The sequence below is a fragment of the Lichenostomus cassidix genome, chromosome 4 (assembly GCF_008360975.1).
Source record: "Lichenostomus cassidix isolate B80296 chromosome 4, HeHo_3.0, whole genome shotgun sequence".
NCBI classification, from domain to species: domain Eukaryota; kingdom Metazoa; phylum Chordata; class Aves; order Passeriformes; family Meliphagidae; genus Lichenostomus; species Lichenostomus cassidix.
Window position 1 is genome coordinate 31,927,791 of NC_139484.1, and position 26,206 is coordinate 31,953,996.

Here is a 26,206-nt window from a genome sequence, read left to right on the forward strand (position 1 = left end):
CCCTATATTTCCACCAGAAATTAATGCTCAGATCACCAGACACTCCATATCACATCTGGTACAAACTGCATGCATGAGAAAGAACATCCCATCTCCTCTGCTGTCACTCTGAAGCTACAGCCTGAAGAGTAACCACCCCACATCCCTAAAATATAATTTTGTGCTCCTTTGTTCATCCCACCTTTACACTATTCTCAATCTTTGAGTCAATCACATTGACTGGGATTGTCTAGGACACGTTTGGTAAGTGCAACACCTGTGAAGAGGAGCCAGGAGATGCTGCTGAACATCACATCCCAACTGCTCTGTCACAAATGCTGATCACATGACTGGTGGCAAATGTCCAAGTGGCCCTTTATTGATGAATCAGTTACTGTCACATGAATTCATCTTCAGTGCTGACTCAGGTAAGCATTCCTATGCTATTAGAACTGAAAGCTCCTCTTGCCTCTGTATTTTGAAGGTCTGGGAATGCCTACCCCTCAGCAGTTTCAAATATTTCTTGTTTTCTAGATGAGATTTTCTTCAAGCCAAAAAACACAGAAATTCATCAAAGCAGAGAAAGAGGGTTTTGAAAGTTATTTTGTAGGCGATTATATATGCAAAAAAAAAAAAACCAAAAAAAAACCAACCAACCACGGTTTTTATCTGGTTCAGCAACATAAAATGGAATTTGAAAACTATTTACTGTCTTGCAGCTCTTATGTGACTATTCAGCAGTGGAAAGAGCCTCAGTGGAGGATATCCAAATGACTTTAATTAGACACTTTAATATTAATCACTTTCATACAATCATTCTTTTATTCTGAAAATCTCTAATTTTGAAAAGTCAAGATTACCCTGCCTACAGATGGAGGGAAGAATCCAGCTTGCTTTCTCATCTCCAATGACTAAAAGTTGCATAAATGAGACAACCTGATTTTCAAAGAAGAAAAGTGATGATAACTTCTATCCTCCAGAGTAAGACATGGATCATCTCAAACCCCAGCTGATAGCAAACCCAGGTCAAACCTTCTGTCTTTGCCTCCCCCAAAAATAAGATCTTGAACTGAATATGATCTATAGCAACAGGAAGTTCGAGCAGGAAGAAAAGGAGAGTGCCAAAGAAGGATAAAGGCAATAAACACAGGGGAACAAACTGATGCATCAGGTTCACTGCTCATCCTATTGGCATAGTGCAGAAGATGAGGGGAAAGGGAATGCTGCTAAGGAAGGAGGGAGGATATCCCATGGAGCAGAGCACACTGCTCATATTCCATAACTCCTCATTAAATAAAAGATTGCCAACACTCAGAGCTGACATTGCAGCCAGTGGCTGCAATTTCTATGTTGAGCACTTGGACACAAAACAAGAGCAGAGCCATCGCTGTTCTCTAAAAAATGTTGGCTGCTTTGGGCAGCCTCCTGTGCTCAAAGCCAGCCCTGCCAACAACCCAAGCTCCAACTTGTAAGGTCCCACTATTCCTACGTACTCCCTATTCATGGTCCTTAATAGTACCACAGCCTCCGACTTCCCTACAGTTCTGAGTGGTCCATATAATACACAATACACATGGAGGGAAAAAGAGAGTAGGTGCCATTAAAAGTATCAAAAAGTATCCCTTATTTCCAAAGTTACATGATTTCTTTGAACATCATTCACGGAAGATGGCCTGGATTCAGCTCTATGTTTTGCCCCAGTTTTGGCTACTCTAAAAGCCCAAGGGAGATATAAATCTGGAAAGGGAATATTTAAAAACTACTCCTGAAGAACCATTTACAAAGCTGGGAAAGACAGCCCTTTCCAGCTTTTTAGGTTTGGGGTTTTTTTGATTTTATTTAACCATAATAGGGTGTCAGAAACATGCCTGGGAGGATAAAAGCAGGTACTGCTTGCTTTACATCCATCTCTTCCTAGACTGCAATTCCCATAAGACTATCCTCACCCACTTGAGATAATACTATAGGGATAAATTATCCCACCAGAAGCCCTGAGGGAAAAGCTTAAAGCTATGTCTTGGGATGTGAGGGGGAGGGAGTTGTTACCTGCATTTCACCATCTGCACTGCTCTGCTCAAGTTTTATCCCAGACAATTACTGTTACAGTCTGCTATATGTCTGCAGTAACACACTGGCTCAAATCAGTTTCCCACAATTTTGAAGAAAGCTGTCTTGTTCCATGAGAGCTTAAACTGAACTTTGGCCACGATATTCCAACTGACAGGTGGAGAGCAGTGCAGGAAAATGTTACTTTCCAGCCAGATCAGCTCCCTAATCCAGGTCACCAATCCAGGTCGCCACTCCTATTGACACCACTGGCCAATACATGGAAAGGAAAGACTGATCAACAGGTGTAACAGGATGTGAAGGATAGCAGTGACCCCAACACTGTTCAGTTAATGTTATTAATCTATTTAGCTATGAAGTGAAATTGCACACCTTATTCTCTGATTATGCCTTTACTTGCCCAATTATGGCAGAGTGAACAGAATAAACTTTAAATTCACTTATTTAAAATATAACTGAAAGGCTGTTTAAGCAAGCTCAGTACACTACTATCTGTCTTACATTGTTGCGACAATAAACTTGACCCAGAATCCCACAGCAAAATGGAAGACATTTTTGCTATTGGGACTCTCAATCATGTATTATTTCATCTATTGCAAGTATCCATTCTAGAGCAGCATTCTAGTTTTTAGGGTGGTTTCTGGTCATAACAGCCCCTCACAAACATCCAGAAATTTAGGACTCTTTAGTAATACTGACTTTTACCATTAATATTCTTCTGTGGTTAGATTCTCTCACTGGCTCTAATTTTATTTCTGCAGGTGGCTAGAAATAACATGCATGCAAAGATAAAAAGGAGGATGCAAATTTCAAAACAATGCCATAATCTTCATTACAGAAGTGTTCGTCTAGTAATTAAGTGTGGAGCTGCACATATGGTGTCTGATTTATCCTCGTATTTTCACTGATGCAAACCTGCTATGATAATATTAATGTAAATGTAACCATACCACTTTTCAGTCAGTCTGGGAGCACATAAAAGCTATTTTTTTTCTTCTCTGCTTCCACTAGTAATTGCACATATTTTTTCCCACTAAAACTGAACTAAAGTAGCTACAATGTCACAAGTTTAGCTACTGTAGACTTTTCGTCTTCTCCTTTGTGGATTTAAACAAAGTAGCTTGTGGTGGATCAAGAGTTACATTCTTCTGGTTTAGGATAATTTCATCAGTGCTTTTACTCCCAGCAGATGCTATGATATACAGCAAACAAGAAGAGTTCCTCTAGTAAAATATGTCCAAGGCTCTGCTCTCTGCCTAAATATCTTACACTAAAATTTAATTCCTGCTGAAGAGAAAAAAGACACTATCTCTTAACATGGGGTAATCAAAAAATATTTATCATTCCATAAAGACCTTCCCTCTAAGAATATTTAGGAACACAATCTAAAATTTTTATTCATTTATATGTACTAGGTTTTTTAGTTTCATTTTCCACTCTGTTTTTTAAGGCCAGTTCTGCCAAATTCTGACCCTTCATTTGTGAGCAGTTATGTGTCTTCTTCTGGGTATAGATGTATATTAGTCCAAGCCAAAAGGAGCAGTAGGATTCAGCTCCTGTTCACACTGTTCAGCTCCTAGAAAACAAAACCTTCTATTTGCTGTACTTCATTTCTTCATAGTCCCAAGAGACTAGCTAAACTCAGAAATGTCCTAAATTGGAAATTTATAAGAAACACTTCTTAAAAGGTACTTTTTCATATTCAAAACTCAATGATGAAATTTCCACATAGTGATAATACCAGCTTCCCCCCCACTCCCAACCCCCATAGCCTTTCTGTGAAGTATAATTAAATTGTAAAAATATTTGCTATGGAACATTCTTTCTCTGGATTGTTTCTCCTCCACTTCTACTTATTAACAAACTGCAGAGTAATATTTTTGCTTAGACATACCCTTTTCAATAAGCAAATTTCAACTCTGAAGCTTCACTTTTAGGCCTCATGTTTGTAAATTAGTTGAACCTTCATGCACATTGAATATTCATTTTAAAGCAGTTTGACTCTTTTCAGTAGCACTTTTCTATTTCATTATGCCTCAGTTTAAGTTCCTTACAAAGGTGTTGTAACTTCTGAAGTCTTACAGTTGACATTTCGTATTCCATGCAAAGGTTACATGATGAAGAGTTAGAAATTGTTACGGATAATTAAATATACAATCTCTAACACAAAAAACCTGGCTTTCTGAGGCCAAAAAGCCTTTTGTGAGATAAATTACTATCAAAAATAGAGAAAGTAAACCCAATGTAAAAGATAACACAAGAAAAACAAAGTGCATAATTACTGCCTAGATACCAGAAATAGAAGAAAATTAGGCATTGTATCTGCCCCACACAAAAAATTCCAATGCAGTTATTACAGGACTGTTAGAGAACCAATTCCTCAGACACTAGTCAAAAGCAATGAAAAATTCATAATGATTATTGGCTTTCAAACCTAGTCTAAATGCTGAACAGAGTGTGCCAAGAAGATACTTTTCCTTAAATATTTACTGACTAGGGTGATAGCAATAAACTCTTTGCAGCAAATGGTTTTAATTCTTGACCTCCCAAATTTGCTCTGGCTTGTAAATCAGCAGACTTTACCAACGGTAACCTCAGAAACCCAGTCCTAGAGAGAAATGGTGAACTGATACTTAAAATTCCCTCAAAATACCAAATATTTTCCTTTCTTAAAAACACCAAACTGGGTCTTATGGGGTCAGTAATGGATACAAATCAATATTCCACAGCATCCTTCTGATGCATGCTGGTATAAGAAAGTTGATGTTGAAAGTAAAAATTATAACCTGAGATGTTCTGAATCTCAGATGTATGGGAACCTTAAAATAAGTCTTTACTTTGAATACTGAAAAAAAATGCCAACAAATGTTAATGATTTTTGCAATGCTTATATATAGCATTGCAACTCTTCTTGTAGTTCTTTTTGGAAGAGCCCAAACTGAGCAGAATCACAGAATCATGAATCATTAATCATTGGGGAAAACGTCTAAGATTATTGAGTCCAACAATTAGCCCAGCACTGCTGTGCTCACCACTAAACAATGTCCCCAAAAGATGCATCCATGTCTCTTGACCACTTCCAGGGATGGTGGCTAAACCACTTCCCTAGGCAGCCTGTTTCACTGCCTGACCATCCTTCTAGAGAAGACATTTTTCTTAACAGAAAATATTTAATACTCAATACTGAATACTTAAAACCCACAAATTTTAAAATTCAGAATTTCCATTTATGCATACAATCTCTTGTTCACTTTCTTCATTAGAAAAAATAACAAAGGTACAAAACTGTTTGCTTATTTTTTTAACCATCAAAAGCTTCATGATCAACTCTTTAAGCTTTCTTTCACCATTTAGCCATGATAATTCCAGAAACATGCCCAGCTTATAAAAAATACAAGATTAACTCACTAAAATTGGACCTTTGTCTATCCAAAGGCAAGCAGAGAATGATAAAACTCAAATTATTAGCCATAATACTTCACACTATTCATGAAGGAGTCAGATGCAGGACATAAATTAATAAAAGCACTCTAAATCATTAGAGTCAGCAAATTATATCACAAACTTTCATTTAAATCTCTTTATTAATGTGAGAGATGCCCTATCTCAGAAACCACAAGAACAGGGAGTGTTATTTTTTTCATATGGATTTCTGAGACTTTGGAAATATAAATAAAATTTTCAGTATAGATTTATTAACAATTTATGTGTATATCATGTATTTTTCTACAAAGACAAGCATAGCAGCCCTTTAAAAAGTTTACTTATGCATGGAAGAGATTACTGAGAGCCTAGAGCAGTAGATGAATGTGACTATCACACAGAAAAGATATAAAGGACATGAATATATTAAAATATTAGATTTTTGGTCTTTTGGGGACACCGATTTTAAGATCTGATGTTTGAAGCACGCTACTAATGTTTCAATGCAACCTCCAAAGGTGCAGAAAACCTCCCCCCACCCTGCTGATGGCAACAAGAACATACAAACGTAGACTGTTCAAATATTTCTGTGAGAATAATTCTCCAAGCATAAAATAAGAGGATCAGACTATTATCATACAGTGCACTAAAATGCAACTAGAGCTAAGAAACACAGTTTATATCTGCTTGAAAAATTGCTTTCAGTTAAAAAAAATAATTAGCACAATATAGAAGTTAAGTCTCAGGAGTGAGATTTATGTGGGGTTTTTTTCAGTGTCCCAAGGAAAGAACTAAATCAGCCCATGAATCTATGTCTAAAAAAGGTTTTACAAAATATTCCTGTTTATCAAAATCAGCCTTGAGCAAATATAATAAAACCTAAAAGAGAAATATAATTTTTTCTGTTGAAATACTACCATAGCACTAATTATCACTGGGTTTCTGAGTTACATGAGAATATAAAGGTAGTATAAACAAAAGATAGAAACATAATATATATGTTAGAGGACCAACAATCTAAAAAGAACATTTAAACACTCCACTATACTAGCTAAGAGTCATTCACCTCAAAAGGTAAAAGGAAATAAATGAAAAATACAATCAGTCTTCAGACTATAATAACCCAGTACTGTGTCTTGTAGTTTATTCTAAATAAGAATTTTCTCTGTCAAAGTATTTGATAATATGGAAGAGCAGCAACGTGATGAACTGCATTTCAACTTAAAAATCAGTCCTCAAGATTAAAAACATCAATTTCTCACTGAAGCTGAGGTTATGGCTAACCTTGGCTGTTGCAAGGAGAGGGAGGATCCATGCAACTTAATTCCACTTGACAAGGACAAACCCAAAGTACTGTCACAAGGGGTTTCTCTTCTTTCTCTGTGGTCTTTCCACTGCAAAAACTGATGATGAGCTGAACTTATGTTTACATCTTGAAACAGAGCAGAGAGAAAGGAAGGGCTCACTGTCAAAATAAGATACTACTTTAAAAAAAATAAAATCTAAATTTAAATTAATTTAACTTAAATAATTTATCTAAACTTGAGAGATATGGAGTTGATGGGTAGACCTCTCCATTTATAAGGAACTGGCTGCATGGTCAGACCCTCCATGCTGCAGTCAATGGCTCAGTATCCAAATGGACACCAGTGACAAGCGGCATTCCTCAGGGTTGGTATTGGGACTGGTGCTGTTTAACATGTTTGTCAGTGATATGGGCAGTGAGACTGAGTGCATCATCAGTGAGTTTGCCAATGACTCCGAGCTGCATGGTTTAGTCAACATGCTGAGGGAAAGGATGACATCCAGAGGGTCCTGGACAGGCCTGAGAGGTGGGACTGTGAAAAACTCTTGACGTTTAACAAGGCCAAGTGCAAGGTCCTTACCCTGGGACACGGCAATCCCAAGTACAAGAAAAGGTTGGGTGGAGAACAGATTGAGAGCACCGCTGGCGAGAAGGACTTGTGAGTGTTGGTTGACAAGAAGTTCAATGACTCAGCAATGTGAGTTTGTTGGTTAACATGAAGTTCGTGACTCAGCAATGTGCACTTGTGGCCTGAAAAGACAAATCCTGGGCTGCATTAAAGGAACTGTGGACAGACAAAAGTTGGTGATCCTCCCCCTCCATTCCATTCTTGTGAGACCCCACCTGGTGTACTGCAACCAGCTCTGAACATCTCAACACAAGGATGTGGCCCTGTTGGAGTGAGCCCAAAGGAGGGCCACCAAGACAACCAGAGAGCTGGAGCACCTCTCCTATGGAGGCACTCTCCAGGCTCAGAAAGCTGTGGCTGGTCAGGCTGGAGAAGAGAAGCTTCCAGGAAGACCACATGGAGGCCTTCCAGTACTTAGCTAAAGGGGTGCTACACAAAAGATGAAGAGGTACTTTTTACAAGGGCATGGAGTGATAGCATGAGGAAGAATAAGCTAAGAGTACTTTTAGATTATATGTTAGAAGGAAATTCTTCACTACAAGAGCACTGACACACCAGAGCAACTTGCCCAGAGAAGTTGTGGATGCTGCAAGCCCTGGAAGTGTTCAAGGCCAGACCTGATGGACTTTGAGCAACTTGGTCTAGTGGAAGGAACCCTCCCATGGCAAAAGGTTGGAACAAGATGATCTCTAAGGTCCCTTCAACTCCAAAGCATTCTTTCCTTGATGATATCAGATTTTGCACTTCTATGAATACCACAGAGGTAAGAGAGCAAATGACTGGAAATTATACCATTTTTCTGATAATCTTCTAAGGATTCACGTCTCAGACTTGATGAGTATCTGTAAAACACTGACAAAATCTGACTTTAGCGTAGGTACTACATCTCAGATTTCTTTCAGGTCTCAAATCTTTCATAAAAGTGGAACAGTTACCGAGATGTGGTACAAATGTCACATCTTATAAAAGCTTTTGCCTTTTGTTGACTTAAGATTCAAAAGAGACCCTTAGGAGGGAAAAACTAGTCACTGCTACAAATGATGATGCAGAAGGAAAACAAAACTGTTCAAAATATGACAAAATAATTATCTTTCTCTTAAAATATAAAAGTAAAAGCATTTTCAAAATTAACAAGATTCATCTTTTCTTTTATTTAGGTACAATAGGTTATTTTCTGCTGTATTAATAAAAAGTTGCACTACTGCAACTCTAAAAAACAGGTATTTTTGAACTGATCATTCATTCATGTGCATTTAGCTTTCCATTGCACTACAGTTTGTTCTCAGAAAGTAGATATTAGTCTTTTCTGTGTATATACTAAGTGTGTTTCAATCTTGCATGTTTCTTGTTATCACTGGAAGCCATGACTGTCACCAAATACAGTCTTCAATTATATAAATAATTATAACATTAGCCCATTATATTCAGTCTGTAAATGAATCAAAAGTTGCATTTATTTTTTTGACTGTTTTTGCATAGGATTTAAGATTTCCATTGATCTACCAGAATGATGTGAAAATGCTTTCTTTTTTCTTTCCTAGCAATCATGTTTGACAAGATTGAATGAAACCCATAAACAGCATACACAATCAGTTATAATGGGGTTTACGAAAGAAAATACATTAGAAAAATAGAACTCAAAATGTTGAACTTTGAAACAAGTCATAATCTGCAAGTTTTTTTAAAATCAAGTTTATTTCTACTACTCATGTAAGAATTTTTTACCTGTTTTTGTTTTGTTGCCCATTCATTTGTTTAAATGTATACGTGTATAATGATTTACATATCATTTAGGAAGACAAAGCTCTGTTATAATAATAAAAATATGTACAGTTCAGAGTTACTATGCAAGCCTCTAAAATATTTTATTTCCTAATGGAAGCAAAAGTATGCATCCTAATGGCAGTAAAAGTAATAACCTAGAAGTTCCTATCATTTAATAAAAGAGCATTTTTAGTAATGAGTAACATTGTATCTGATTAAAGTTATGAGCTATGTTCAGATTATTTTATTTCTTTTCGTAGATATTAGGAAATTCTTTATGCAAGAGCTACAAATACTTTGAGAAAGTTTTTAATATGCTGATGTGAAAATGATAGTGGCTTTTACCACAAGACCTCCTATTCAGTGGTAAAAATATTTCAGATTACAATAAGCCTGACTTGGAATAAAATGAGAAGAAAAATCTCTCTGTCAGAAAAAGAAAGAAATATTTTAAATATCCTTCATCTTCCATCTAATATATTCAAGTATTTTATTGCACAAAAAAAGTCTTTCTGAAGTCTGCTCTGAAAAGCACTGCTGGACACCAACCTCAGTTAATTCAAATGCAAATAAACTGTGAACTTCAACCTACTTCAAGCAGTCAGCACAAGGATTGCCAACTCTCCCCTCATTTAACTCTTTAGAACTTCTTATTTTCTTAAGATTTGCCCAACTCAGCAATGCAGCCAAATAATTCAATGCTAATTTTACATAATGTATGGTAAAAAGAGTTATTAATTGAATAGGCTTACTGTGATCATTTCTAGGATACTAAGTGTAAATATCTGCATAAACATTGCTATCAAATAAAGTTGAAAACAGATAACAAATGCATATTTCAAGTCATTTGCATCCCCACTTGGTAAGGATGGGAGTGCCTGGCTAGGCCACAGTAACCTCTCTTGGCCAATATGTTTAGTCAATACAAACAGAAGTAACAATGGCATAGAGGAAATGAGAGACACTGGCAATTAGGGAGCCTTTTTGAAGTTCTCCTGCCACAGTAACTGTGCAGAAATTTCTTGATTTGCACTGGCCCATCCAAATGAAGACACATCTGTTAACAAACGCAACTGCTAGAAAGGAACACAACCTACCAGGACACAAGACCTTGTAACTAGAGGTTATTCAACCCAACACCTAAAGAAAGAACTTGTAAAATAGCATGAAAGAGAATAAAGCTGTGGGTTTGATTGCTCTTTAATATTTTTTCCTGGACATTAGTAACCCTTGATACTGGAGGTATTTTGAGGGAGTTTCATATGGCACTATTTTCAATGCTAGACAACCACTACTCTTAGTCAACCCACAGCTTTCTCAATGTCTTTTTACCACAGAGAAAATGTTTGACTTACTGCTCTTCTGATAATATAAAATTATTCTTTGTCTTTTCTGTCCACCAAGAGGCAGCGAAAAACATTCTGTATTAAATAAGTGTAATATCTTACACAAACAAGTTTCCAGTCTTTTCATTTGCTGAGAGCTATTCTCTATGCTTCAGAAGGTAAGGGGAAAAAAGCCAACAAAAAACCTTGAAGTAAAACCAGGATTAAACAGATTACAAACAAACCTGCCAATCTATTTACTTTAAAATTATGTAGCATAACAGACCAAGCTACACTGAATACTTAATGAATAAGTTCCTGGTTTTGCTTAGAAAAACTGTAGAACAAAGTCGAGAGAGGCATTTGATTAATTGCTTCCCCGTGAGCCAGTGATTCACTTCTGCAATATTTAATGTCCACAATTATCCCACAATATTTGCCAGTCTGGAGAAAAATATTCGGAATTTACTTCCTAAACTTCATTTGACCTCTTACCATCGAGATATCAATGCCAAGTTCAGACCTCTTAAATAGCAGAACTATTCCTACTGGAGCTCCATCTTTATATTTAGATTTGAAACTAACAAAACTGAGCAGAGGCTTGTTTTTACTATTATTTTATAGTCTCTAAAATAAAAGAGTGACATACAATTTGCATTTTCTGAAATGTTATATAAAGTCACAGCTTAGAACTGCATGCATTTGTCCAAGAAAAATAAAAGTTTGGTATTTTTAAAAGACATAATTCATGTGATTGTGACAGTTCTTTTCTTCTAAGATGGAATATTGCTTTTTAAGCAAATACTGAGGATTACTAGATAAACTCACACACAAATAAAATCAGAATGAAAAATGGACATGATTTGGTAGATCAAGAACACACCTAGAACTGAGAAACAACCACGTTTGGGCTTTTGCTCACCATTTGCTGTCAAAGGCCTTAAACCAGCAAATAACCAAGTGATCTGCTGGAAAAACTAAGCTTTGGACCACTGACAGAGCTGTGCATATGTTGGTATTTTCACTAGTTGTAAGCGTATGCCCTCATATGCACCCCTTGTTCTGTGGAACAGATTAAGCAGGGTCTATAAAGTCACTATTTAAACCCAAAGTTTCCCTGAATACTGTTTTTATAACAAAACTCCTCCCTGATTTTGCATTAGTTCTGCAGTCAGCTGTTTGGTCAAGTCATTAAAAACTTCTGCATGGTGTTGATAAAGGACTTGGAACTGCATATCATACAAAATCATATTTTACAAGTTTACAAATATGCTTGAACAAGGTTTACTACTGCAGACAGACTTTTTCTTGTTAAAACCAATGACTATGGACCACACTTAATGTATACATATATTCAGAACACTATTTTGTTGAAAAATAGCAGTGCCATTTTATTTCCTTCAGAGTATATGTATCCTTTCAAATACCCATTCTTCAAACTTGATTTATCAAAGTAGCCTAATACAAATGAAGGCAAAACATTACATAAAAAAATACAATCATACGGAAGATATAAATTTATAAGCACAAAATTAATGTCTTATTATCAAATTTTATCATCTGATTAATCTCAGCAAGGTCAATGACTTTCAATCATGTAATGATAAAGACAGACCTGTTAACTGGAAAAAGACTTTGTGTATGAACAAAGACCACTCAAGTGAACAAGGATTTGCAGATTCAGACCCTGTATAAGTATTAAAAGTTTGGACATGTGATAAGTGGGTTGGGATTGTTCTGTTTTGGGTCTTTTTTCCTCTCAGTATTATTGTACTGTCTGCACCACATGGTTCAAAATAACTTTTTCAAAACAATTTTGTAATGCCTACTTCAAAAAGTAAACATCCTCAATCTCCACACCTTAAAAACCATCAACTAAAATTATATCAAAAATATTTCAAAGCCAATTAATATTTACGTCTATGATAGACGATAGGAGCTCTTCTAGCTGATGGGCAGGCTATTAATGAAGGCTTGCAACCAGTGCAAGTGCTGTGTAATAAACTTTAATTCCCCACTGTTGAGAGAAGAAGGAGAAAGCTGTTTAATCAATGGGGAGTGGGGAGGGGGAGAGAACAATAAAACATATTTCCTAATTCTATCCAAATACAATGAAAGTCTTGGCAACCTAAACTACTTTCTCCCCATTCTGCTAGCTTCCAACTTTACTCATCAGTAGCTCTGTGCTGCTGCCTGATGGTTATCTTTATACTCTAGCTGATACAAACATTCAGCAAATAGAACCCACCTTAACATTAAGGAAATGATGCAGGAGTAAAAAAATGCTGTAATACTATGAAGCAGACCCCTTTCATCAGCTTCATCTCATCAGCAAAAGTTACTTTATGATCACAGTTACTGCAACTGCTAGCACTTGTGCAGGACAATTATGCAGGACAACACTTGTGGTTTAGGTACCAGCTCCTAACAAAATTCATCACAACCAAAAAAGTATGAAGTGCTACACAATCCTAAAAAACACAAGGTGGGGACCTCATTTGCCTGTTTCTTCTGTTCAGTTATCTCAGGAGCACTGGCTAGCAGCAGCAGCCTACTCCTTCTGGAATCAGCGTTAATCTCAGACAGAAACCCCTGCGTGGTGCTCAGCTCTGCGTGCACAGAAATCCCTGCATGGCGCTCAGCTCCGCGTGTGCAGAGATCCCTGTGTAGCACTGAGCCCAGCGTGTGCACAACTCCGACAACTCACAGAAGCAGCAGCAAACTCCTCTGTGAAGCAGAGCTCCTTACCAAGCTCACGAACGGTTAAACACTGCTGAAAGAACAAGACATTACATCTGCCCACACTTCTCAGTTCTATTCAATTACTGACAACAGCAGTCCTATAAATGCAACATGTATGGTATTACTAAATCCGGGATTCGCATTTACGCCTAGTTGCAGGCTGGAAGCAGGCCTGATGTTCTGCCAACGTCAAAGGAAAAAAATCCACAACTTTCACAGACACACACCCCCCACATTGACCTTGGAGGCAGAGGTGGTGATGATCCCTTTCATAAAGGTGCTGTTTCACAAGTTCACAGTGTTACAGTGTTGAATTGCTTGTCAAGTAACAGGGTACCAACACCCTTCTGTTACACACGTATACAGGCACGCACAGAGCACAGAGCAACATGAGGCTATGCTTTTAAATCCTCTCTAATTCCTACTTTACTCTCTACTTCCCAGAATGACCTCGCATATCCTGTCTTCCCCCATACAGAATCAGCCAGAGCTTCTCTAGTCCCCTCAAACGGGTTTTAATACAAAGAAGATTCTGCAATGTCTTTTGAGATCATTCTGTAATATCCCAGATTTCTAAAATAAAACATTTTCAACCATTTAAAAATTACTCTGACAGCCAGTTTTCAATAAAAATAAGCCTTGAACTTTTATTCAAATTCATCTTTTGTTTATGGAGCCCTTTTCACTGAAAGCTGCACCCCTTTTCCAAGCCTTGCCCCTACACCGACCTAAGGGCTACCAAGCTTCCAACTTTGCTCTGCATTTCACTGCCAGCTCCTCCATCCCATCCAGCACCCTGCTACCATTTATGCGAAAAATATATATATGTATGAGTATTTATATCGGTATTGCTGCTTACCTTGTCCAAGAGTCACTAAAATCCACAAGAGAAAAAAAAGCAATAGCCAAAAACCCCAGCTCGACGGGTCCTCGTGCAAATCGCAAAGAGAGGAACACTTCTTCCTTTAACAAAGACACAAGCGGCTCCGCCGCGATCCAGTGAGCGAGCGAGCGGCTGGTCCGGAGCAAACTCGGCGGGGCTGCCGGCGGGAGCAGCGCGGGCAGAGGTTCCGCGGCGGGAGGCGCCGCGGCGCCCTTCAGCACCCGGCGCGGCGCGGACAGCAGCGGCTCGCCGCCCAGCCCAGTGCCGCCCGCCCCGCCGCTCCGCTCCGCTCGCACCGCCCCCGCGCCGCCCCCAGCGCCGGGCGGGCTCCCCAACTTGCGCTCAACTAGCGCCTCGCTCTCCTGTCTCGCTGCGCTTTGCCGTGGGGCGGGGGGATGGAGCGTGTCGTGTAGCCCCAGCCCTCCTCCCTGCCCCCCCGGAGCGCTGTCACCCCGGCGGAGGTCACCGAATCCCTTCGTGCCGTGGCCGCGCTCCCCGCCGTGCGGACAGAGCCCAGCGCCCGGGCGGACGGCAGCGAGGAGAGCGACTGCTGTGGCACAGCGAATGACTCCCCCCGAAGCACGGAGGGCTGCTGTGGCGGCATGTTTCAAGCAGGGGTGGCGTTACGCAATATTCATAAGCTTTAATAAATCAGCGGGCTACCTGCGAGCTCACTCGAGCATACTGGTGCTGGAGGCTTCGCACACCTGTGTCGGTAATCCCTACCATCCACGCCAGATTTCAGCGCTTGAGTGCCAAGGCTGAGGTCCCTGTTAACCCTTGCCAGAAACATGGACATGTTACTGGGAATCTTATTTAGTCATGAAAAACGTAATGGGGAAAATCACCTTGAGATAAGACCATCAATTACATGCTCCGTTTATAAGCAGAAGAGGTAGCTTTGCATGAACAGGAACAATCAAAACAAAAAATCCAACTGGAAGCTAATAGCCTAAAAAATTAGAAATATATTTATGTGAAGGCAAGCAGAGAAACAGTGTTTTGAAGTCTCACTTGAATCTGCTTTATTGTGAGATAACAGGTTTAGTTATCTGATTTATTAATTTTAAATTAATTTACTATCCACTCCACCACTTTTAAAGAGTAGCTACTTCATCTTCAAAGTGAAATCATTATGAAAATTAAGTATCTATTCCTCATGCCATTATAGGTTACCTGTTTCGTGCCTTTGGGGAAAATACATTCCAGATTAAAGTATTAAACTGTCTTAAACCACCCATGGCTAGGGTAAAGCCAGACAGAGGTCAGCTGCTCTGACGTACATCAGCTTTCTGGGTTAATTACACTTGTGTCTACATGTGGAACAAACACGTAGTGACAAACAAAACTAGGTACAACAGTACCTAAAAGCCGAACTAGTTAACAGAGGAAATAATAAAAAAGGTTATGTTGGATTGCATTAGCTTATTAATGTTTTGTGAGTGAGTTCTTACTGGACTGTTAATTAGGTCATGGCACTGCAAGAAGAAACATGATTAAATTTGACACACAGAGTGTGGAATATAAAGCCAAATAAACCAGAATTTCATTGACCCAACCCTAATTGCCAGTTATCATGAAGGCAGCTTGTCTGGCATCTGGGTTGCATTTCTGAAATGCTATTATTTTACTTCTCCCCTCATTTTTCTCTTAGGCCCTCTCAGTTTTTAGCAAAGTACAGACAGAATATAATTGCAATACTTAAGGACAATTTTTGCAGTACAAAATTGATATTGAGTCTACTAGCACAGCTGCACCAGAAACTCTCCTGAGACAGAGGTAAACCACCCCAAACTGACTTGTGCAGAGCTGACAGGAAATTGAAATGTTGTGAGGGTGAATAGGGACCTTGTTCATCCACTCTCCTACTTTTGAAAGTACTCGAAACAAACAATCAACAATTACGTAGATGTTTTATATAACCCAATTATTGAAGTAGTCAGGAAATCTGTCCTACCATGCAAGGTCTGACGTATCATAACTTTCTGCTTGGCTTTGCAAATTAGTAGACAGCAAATTCCCAAAAGGGCATGTGGGAGACCCTCAGAACTTCTGAAAAGTGGGGACTCGCACTTCTAAATTTCAGTGCAAATAATGACACAACCATTAAGGTATCTTGGCATTCATGCATTTTTGAGTGTGTTTATCTGTTCATGCTTATCTTTCTTCTTTGTAAACTCACTGAGATAACCAATTTAAAAGCTCATATTTAATTAAAATTACTTTAATGTATTTTTAGTACACACATTTTTCTAATTTTTCCTCTAATTTAGATCCATATCAGCTATCATACACCACAGTTGGAAAATAAATTTTGTTTATTCCTATCCTGACATCTTTCTGTTTTCTGCTTAATGGATATTGTTTATGATCTCCATTTTTTACATTGTTGTCTCTATTTTTACACATGTACACACAAATATATGAATGAATTAGGTATCTTATTATTGTTATTGTTTTGTGACCTGTGGGTCATTACACTATGTTTGAACTTTGTCCAGTTCAAACATTTTCATCCACAGAGTAACTGGGATGTTACTTTATTGGGTGTAATGCAGACCAATATATATTATTGTAATGAAGAACTTATTATGTGCCTAACAATTAATTGTTAGTTCAGAGAGGCTGTTGCTGCTAAGTAGTATATATCTGGTTTCCATAACCTTAATTTGGATACTTTATGATCATATCTGGCAGATCCCACATAGTATACCAGACAATTTTGAGTTTGGTATACTCCTGAGCCCCATGTGCTTGACAATCAGTTATGCTTGGTTTTTATTTTTTCTAACCCAGTTACTATACTTGAAGCACTTGCCATTGGGCAGAACACATGCAGTAAGTGTTAGCATTTTCTTGTAAAGATGAGAAACACAGAGAAACTTCAAAGCTGGTTTATGTTTGTTTAGACTATAGATATTAATAATAAAGGTCATCTATTTTGTATTTATTAGATTCTGCTTAATATAAGACCCAATACAGCAGGAAATTCTATGCAAGGCAAAGAGAAGACCAAGTTTCAGTATGTGAAAGGGAAGTTAATGCAAATAATAGAATATAAAAGTTGTTTTAGCAACCTATTCAGTATTTGTCCATGCCATGGTTTAAGTCCAGTTAGCAGTCAAAAACCAAAACAGTCCAGAACATTTGCTCTCACACTTTGCAGCTTATCCATAACTCACTGAAGTAAACAACTATAGTAATTTTCTTTGACTAATTTGTATCTCCTTTTCTACTGCAAAAAATTCTGGAGTAGGGGCCATATACCTTGTAAACAGCACTGCATGCAAGATGAATGCAGAATTAGAGAGTAAGCAGAGTTTTTCAGAAGTGACTATTTTTCTTCTTTTGGCTTTTCTACTGCTAGCACTTCTAAAGCAATTAAATTTCTCGGTTTTTAAATTTTTACTTGGGATTTTGTGTTAACAATCAGTAAGGGACAAAACTAGGACATTTCAGAAGCTTGTCTTGTTATTTATTCTTTAGATTATTCCAGTGACTTCTATTTGGCTTGGTACCCCTCACCACCTGCAAATTCCATAACAAGATTTTATTTTTCTGTGATCTTTAAACATTTGAATTGAAAAGCATTCCCATTAATAGTTACCAAAGAAGTCAGGATATTAATATCTGATACTGCTAAATGTTAATAATTTTTCATCCCAAACTAGCCCAACAGTTACAATGTAGTAAATAAGATGAAAAAAACCAAAAATAATTGGTTTTGTCTTTGAATCAAAAATATGCAACACTTTAGACACACTTATATTTGTAGCGTAATATCAAAAATAGTATTCGGCACAATAAATTTTAGCAATAAGGAAATCTTATTTCAAAATATACAGTCCAAAGTACTGTCCTTTGTAGGATTTAATTTCCACTTCTTCTTAACAAATTATTCCTCTTTTTTTGAAGGCAACAGCTGCCCCTCCAGAGCAGCTGCTACTAGTGAAGATCATTGATTAGCTTGAAGTCAATGACAGCAAAGGAACTCTCAGGATGCTCTGACATGAGATAGCATGAATAATCCTCCAAATCCCTCTGTCTTGCACACACACAGCGTGAAGTTTGGACACATACATCTTTCCCTCATTTTCCACCAGTCTAATTTACTCAGTGTCTGTTCAATGTTTTAATGAAAGATGATAGCACATCCACTATAAACTCTGTCCTGAACAAAAAGCACAAGAAATGTATTGAGACCTGGGCTGGTGCTTTTATAACAGCAGGGCATCGTAAGCACCAGAGTGACAGACACTGGCAAATGGCATAGAAGAAAATTAGCTTACTTGTGGCTTGGAGAAAAGGTTGTGCCAACCATCTGTCACAGGAGATCTCCCAAATGACAACAAGGATCATAAAGGCACATTAAGGTTTTCCCCATATCTCCTCAAAGCCAGTTCTCACAAAGGGAGCCAAATAAAAGGAATAGGCATTATTGTTCACACACAAGAAACCTACCTTTGAAATTCATTAAAATAACCCAAATGCATACCACAAAGTAAGCGATGTATACTCGGAGTGTGTGTGGAGGAAGCCTAGGCTCTGAGGTTAGATTTTTCATTATTTCGAATAAAATAAATGCAAAAAGTTCATTTCACTGTGTAGCAGCTTTGCAATGATAGTGATTCTGACAAGATGACGTTGTCCCCATTCTCATCTTGTGAAAATAAAGTAACAACTGATTAAACAGTAAGGAGATAATACACTACAGAATTAATATCCACATTAAAAATTACTATTGGAAAAGAATTAGGCAATGAGGATAAATATTTAATTTCATATCATCAAGCTTTTTTCAACTTCATTTGGGATCAAATAATTTCATTATTCATTATCGTTGAAATCTGAAAGCATAATGCCACTCAATAGTAGATAATACAGATTCTATTAAAAAAAAAAACCAAAACTCCACACAAAGAGAAAGCTGCAGATACTCAATTTCAGTGCCTAGTTATAACATTTATAAGAGATCTCTTAGGGCACCTACTGGGGAATCTTAGCATTGCAGGCCAAAGAAAGCCATGTAAAAAAGGATAAGAATCTTTGTACCAGATTTAAACAAGAACATTAATTCAGCCTTCTTTTTTTTTTTCTCCTCTTGGCAGTCCTCAGTCTATTGACTGTAGCACTTAAAGCAAATAACCAAATGAGAAAACTTCACCGCTGAACTATGCACTGATGGAAGGGAAAGAGCTAATACTCTACATTTCAGAATTTGGCAGCTCATTCAGTCTTGACTATTTAAATGTGTACTGTTAAATACAACATGCCGTGTTTTTATAGAAAATATATTTTGCATTAAATATTTTACTAAAACCATAATGAGGAATTTAATTCATAGGAATTATGTACTGACAAGAATGTCAAAGTATTTGGATTAGGCTTGTTTATTAAGTTAGTTTTTCAAATTATTTAGATATTGATTTTTTTTAATTTTTACCTATGAAGTTCTGTGGTAGTAATCCTGACATCTGTAAATAAATCGTCCATCTCATTTGCTTTATTGATTTGATTGCCATTTGGTTTATTTCTGTCCACTAACACAGAATATTCTCTCTTTTACAGCTCATTTCCTCCAAGTCTCACACAGGTGATTTCTGGAGATGTATGGTGTGTAGCTATGAGTTTAGCTAGCCTGTGATAGAAAAAAGTTGTTTAACTTATTTTACAGAAAATACAGCTTTTGAAATTTTATCAATAAAGTAGCAAGCACCTCATATCAGCCTCATAAAGCTGGATCTATTTTTAAGCAAAAGTTCTGTAAAGGCCTCTCTCTCTTCCCTTAACATATTTTTGTGTTTTCCAAGAGTCAGTGACCTGCAACAGTCTCTTACAAACTCTAGGGAGAACTGTCTGATACCTTGCTAAAAACACCGCTACCAAACCCAGAACAATAACACACCTCACCTGCTGCTGAGGCATGCTGGCAAATTGTTAACAGCCACCACCACTGCAGTTAGGCAACTTATTTCAAGCCAATAAAAATACTCCTGAGCAAGGAATAAATATTCTTGTGTTCATGTTATGCATTTATCTAGGAATTACACTTCACAAAAATGTTTAAAAAGGACAAGCAGACTTCTGTGCCAGTGCTCAAACATCAGATGTGCTCAAATGGCTTGTTCAGTCTGTAAGCATCCATGAATTGTCTGATCATTACAGCACTGGAAAATAACTCCTCATACAATCTGAGAGTTCCTGCATTTGTCCTAAATCTCTGTGATGAGTGTGATGATCACTTGTTTTCAAGTGAATTTTCCCAGGAAATAGGCCAACAAAAATAGCTTTTCCATCTCTGGAACAGAAGTCTAAATTAATACACGCTGTTGCGTAGCCTAATGCACTCCTAGTAATGTATCTCATCATGCCACTGATTCCACCCCAAGTTGTAGTGAGAATATAAAGGAACCAGTTCTTCAAAGAGTGAAGAACTGGCTTTGAAGAAAGTAGGTCTGTGAACTGTGATATCTGTACAGGGTAAGAGACATTTCCTACAGTTCTAGAGAACAAGAGAAGAATATAATAAGATATGTAGACACATCTTTCCCTGTCTCTCCTTGAGAGCGATCAGCTTGTCCCGGGAGAGCACAAGGAATATTAAATGGGACCAGTATTCTGGCTTATTGTCTTTTTGACTTTGATACTGCAGAATTTCTCACTTCTTTAGAAGATAAATTTCATCAAAAGTTCACACTGATATTACAACAACTACATATGGTAAAGAATGCAGTGAACTTTTCAGCTGGGAGACAATGTCATTATTCTACATAACAGTTAGTTCACAGTCCTACTCAGCCAGAATCCTACTTTGTCTTTCCAGACAACATTCTAACAATCTGAATAAGAACAAAACAATAAAGCTATGCAGTTCAAGAAAAATGGAAATTTCATCCCCTGGCAACTAATTTCTAACCATTTTGCCATTGCTCCTGCTCAGAGGAATGACATGATATAAAAGGGGTGGTATGACAGCTTCACGATGGCAAATCCTAATGCAGGAAAAGGATATATCCATACTTCTCACTTATAATGTAGTTCCTGGGACAAAATTAAAGCTGCAGTCTTATGTTCTGCACACATTTTATTTCATTTTCCTTTCTGTTTCATAGGTCACTCTATAAACTCTGACATTCACAAGAAACCAACTTGTGCCAGTATTATGGTGTGAAATATCAATAGGCACATATTTCTTAAATAACATGAGGAATGTGAAATGGTTACTTTAAACTCTTCAGTATTTTATACCTCTCAATGAACCCAATTCAGGAATCAGCTAACTCTACTTCAAAACTGCACTAATTTAAAGTGGCAGACCTTTAATTACATATGACATACTATCCAATTAAATGCAGAAAAATCTATTTTCACCAGTACAGTAGTATTTGAAAAGTTGAGGTTTGATTTGCCAAAAAAATCAGATTTTCTCCAAGTGCTGTACTCAAGAAGGAAAAAAAAAAAAAAGGAGACATAGCATTACAGCTTGTTAAATATTCAGTTAAAAGACCTTCTTTCTTGTAATTTATCCTACCCTTCATGTCATTTCTACTGAAGTCAGAAATAGGCCAAGTAGGTTCTTGTTCTTCATTTTTGTGAATTTATAGAAATTTGTTTGAAAAGGATTACCTAGTCACACATGAATATAATAGAATTTTGAGGAATAAACTAGGAAAAAGTAAGGTCTTATTTTGGTTTTAAAAGCAATTACAAAGAAGCTGTTGAAATTCATTATAAAAGAAATTTTTGTGTTTATCCGTAACACATCTGGTTACTTTACAAGTATTCACAAATACAAATCACATTACTTCTGTATACTTCCACAAGAAAAGAAAACACTGATGCCCTCTTTTTGCTTAAATGGGAAAAATACTAAGAGGCTAAGCTGTTTAAGCAGTTACAAAAGAAATCTGGGGCACTGCTGGGAACAGAAGTTTCCTATTTCTTATTCATTCTTAATCACATGATAATCCTGCCTTATCAATCAACATGTCAATTTAAAAGCAGTGATTATGAGTCATCAGTAGTGATGATCTAATATTTCAGTACAATCAAAAAAGACACACAGCTGAACTTAAAGGGGAGTTCAGAAAAATCACAGTAGCACGCCTTCTAGCATAAATGGTACTGCTTTCTTGATATAATCCAATACTGTTGATTCAGGAAAAATACTTATAGTCATTGTAAAAATGCCTGCTGTGCTCACTTTGCTTGATGTGTGCTACAGAATATACACACCATATTATTTCCCTCAAAACCTCCAGAGATAGACAGTGCAGTTATACTGCCAACATTTTGAAGCAGGATCAAAATGCATACCGTACTTGTACATTTGCTTCTCTGCTAAGTACGTTACTTGCTTTCAGTCAGGAAGCCAACATCACTCTGAAGTTTCAGAATTCAGAGATTTACACAGTTCATAGCACACATTATAAAAGTATATTAAGTGCTACTTACAAGTATAGATATTTAAGATATCAAGTGACATTAGTGTAAATTTACATTAGAGAATGTTAATAACAGGTACTAAGTTTCTAAATAAATCACCAGGTTTGAAATGCAGGTTGCAATATGCATACTCAGTTTGCATTTTTCAGTAATACATTTCTGTAAAAAAAAGCATTTCTGTAAAGCACAATTTCTGTCCACCTATACCACAAGTGGTTTCCTCCAATAGCTCTTCATTCAGTGAATAGACATGGGTGATACATTTTCTACTCACAAAAGCTATTTTCTTTAGGCACATGTAATTGCTAATTACCCATGAGGTGTTTGTTCTTAGTGATTTACCAAGCACCAAAGAGGCAGAAGTTTCAAGGCAGCAAACAGGTGAATAAACCCAGAAAGCCTCTCCTTACACGCACAACATAAATTTACTCATCTGCAACTAGTAACATGTTTCCTGTGGGAGGTATTTTACTCACAATGTGTTGGTGTCTTTCACAATCTTGAGTGGTGGGAAAAAACTAAAGTTGTGGTCTAGACAGAGAGGTGTGGATTAGGTAAAGTGACTCAACAACCAGTATGGCATTGGCAACATTCAAACAGGAGCAGAAGACAAGGGTGTGAAGGAAAGACAGTTATATTTTCAGGAAAGGGTGTTTCCTGAGAGAAACATCATTGGAACAACCAAAGAGGTTAAATGGCATGACAAGATCACAGACAAAAAAAATTCTCTGGTCCGCTCAGTACAGTAAGTAGAAATAACAAGAAATTACTAAGAAACAAAAGAAAGAGCTGAGGACCAGAAAAAAAGCAGGTGATAAGGAGGAAAAGAGAACAGATATAAATTCCTGGAATAAGTGGAATGGCTAGAGATGGAAAACAGATACAAAAACTCAGTACATAGGATACTGAGGAAATGGAAAAGAAATATAATGAGATCTCCTCATGTTTCACCTGCTATTTTTTTTTAATGGAAAGCATTCAGCAAGATTTTGTTCAAAATGAAAGCAAAGAAGAAAGTCAGAGAGATGAATCATTAATTGCTTCATCCAAAAAAATGTCAAACTGTAAACAAAAACTGTTACTCTGAATTGCAAAACTAAGAAAGTTCAGTATCTGCTTGAAAAATAACAATTTGCTAGTCATGTTAGAATGTCTATATCTGTTACAGAAAACAATAAACTCAGTGTAAGTTGGTAATCTTGATACCCATCTATTAAAAATTGTCTACAGATGAAAACATATTCACATAATAAATTCCCAGATAAATTTGGGTAATGAATCTATTTCAGAGCCAGTGACTTGGCAAATACAGAAATGGCAAAATTAATGAGATACCTACACAATATATTTGCTCAGCTTTGTTAGAGAGTACTCCAAATATGCAGGTGATAAAAAGAAATCAAAAGGACACATTTGCACTATGTATAGGTTTTACTAATGCAGCTTTTGGTGGAAATAGTAACAGTATGACTGGGTAGTGTATAATTACCCAAAGCTCTTAAAGAGAAAATCATATTGCACTCAAACCTTTTACAGGTGCCAAGCAGTACAAAGGCCTATTAGGAGGATGGCTTAGACCAGCCATAAAAGCATAGCAAAATTACATTATTTTATTTAAAACTGCTGCTCACATAGGACCATATTTTAATCTAAGTGTCTGTGGATGCAAAACAAAATTAGCAAGTGTGGAGTTTTAACTATCCCAGCTGTGGCTGCTAACCCCACCATGCAACACAGAAATATCTCAGTAGGTCATTTAACACTAGGTCAGGTACAAATGTCACAGAATCAGAGAGTTTTAAGAGTTGAAAGGAACCTCTGGAGATCATCTACTCCAAACCCCCTACCAAGACAGGTTTGTAGTAACAAAGCAGACTAAGATATTATATAACCTATTGGCAGTGCAGCTTTAGTGCAAATATTCTTTGAAATACCGTTTTAAAATAAAATGCGGTTTAATAACTATGGAGATTATGCTCTCACTATTTTCTAATTTGGTGGTACAGTTATATTCAGTGAAGCAGCCTCACTGAAACTAAATATGCAGAAACAAATCCAAGTTCAACACTATAAGAAGAGAAAGAGTTAAACAGTTCAGAAAAATGAAACTGGTAAAACATATCTGTTCTCAAATATTAAGAGCACTATTACAGGCTGTGCTTTGATTTGCTGCCTGTGGATCTATTCAACTAAGACTGCAGCTGGTCCAGTGGATGTATTTGACTATGTATGAAACAGTGTGTGACTACATATGAAACAGAGGGATAGCTGCAAAATTAAATCACAGCTAGGAAAGGATGGAAAAAGTACATTTTCATATAAAAAAGTAGGAAAATAATATGGATTATTTAGATATATTGTGATGCATGGATTTTATTTCTATCCAATTCTGGATGCAGAAGTGTAATTTAAAATCTATAAGCCATGGCTGTTCAATAAATTTCACCTCAATATATGGCCAACCTGATTAAAATTCTAGCCTAGCTTTCAGATCTTTCTTCAAATCCCTCATTCATTACCCATCCGAAACATAAAATTGGTTGTAATTACACCCAAAATAAGGTCACTATACAAGCTTCTCTTCTTCCTTATACATACGTGTATCCAACAGGTCTCAAACATACTGATGACCAGTCTGCAGTTTACTGTATACAGGTCAGTTCATAAAGCCTATTTTGGACTTGGACAAATTCGGACAAATTTTTGTGTGATATTAGCAAAACTATCATGAAACACACTTCAGTTTATATTGATTCTTTCCATGTGTTTTCTTTGAAGGAATTAAGTAAAGTTTGGACTCATCCAAGCTGTGATTGACTTTTCCAACTGATCACATCTTGCAGCTATATGACTGTTGTTCTGGAACTCAACTATGAACAGTCTACAGATATTTCATCAACCAAACATTTGTCTGCTTATCAGTAGTCATCTTTTTTTTTTTCATAATCCTGAGTTTTCCAAATCTCCTAGAAAGAACAGCTCTGGTGGATTTCGAATGTAGGGCATTTTTTTCTTTTTTATTATTTAGCATATGATTGAGACTATTCTTCTGTTGTTTCCTTCAAGGAACTCTAAAGCAATGAGACAATTATTTTGATATTCACCCTTAGAGTCTAACTGAAGATTTAGATACCTAATTTTAAGCATCAAGACTTGAAGAATAATCTTCCTGTTCTACTTGAGCTCTTTCAGCAGTGTTTGTTTTGATTAGATAAACATGAAATAATTAGAAAACTCTCACTAAGAATGTTTGGTTGTATTTTGGCACACCTTATTACAGTCTATTTTGTCATCCCCCATGCAGCTCAAAATTTCATGCTGGCATTAACAGCTGGGCTTTTTGTTTCCATTATCTTTTGTGGCTTTTTCATCAAACATGAAACAGGAGAAACTCTTTGGTGTGCTACATCGTATCTGTCACATGCAGTGTTCTGAAGAGGAAATGTAGAAGTGTAGAAGTGTAATCCATGTTATTGAAAAAATTAACAAGTGAAATGATCTGTAGAACATTAAACATTCACTCTACGTTGCTTTCCTTCTTTCCTTGCAAGTTTACATGACTCACAAATGAGCAGCATACATAAAAGCATCTCATGGAGATCTATGGGCTACACCGCACTATTCAAATCAGAATTTTTCGATAA

At 37.0% G+C, this 26,206-nt stretch overlaps 1 protein-coding gene across 4 annotated transcripts in view; it reads right to left on the reverse strand.

Moving 5' to 3' along the window:
• Positions 1–14,505, reverse strand: part of FSTL5 (follistatin like 5) — a 266,722-nt gene extending 252,217 nt beyond the window's left edge. For 3 of the 4 annotated variants that reach the window (XM_085058613.1, XM_085058611.1, XM_085058612.1), the window contains exon 1: positions 14,094–14,222. The gene's annotated coding sequence lies outside the window, so the exon portion shown is untranslated. Of the gene's footprint in view, positions 1–14,093 lie in introns of all 4 variants that reach the window. The other variant, XM_085058614.1, reaches the window with a different exon arrangement.
• Between the last annotated feature and the right edge of the window lie 11,701 nt (positions 14,506–26,206).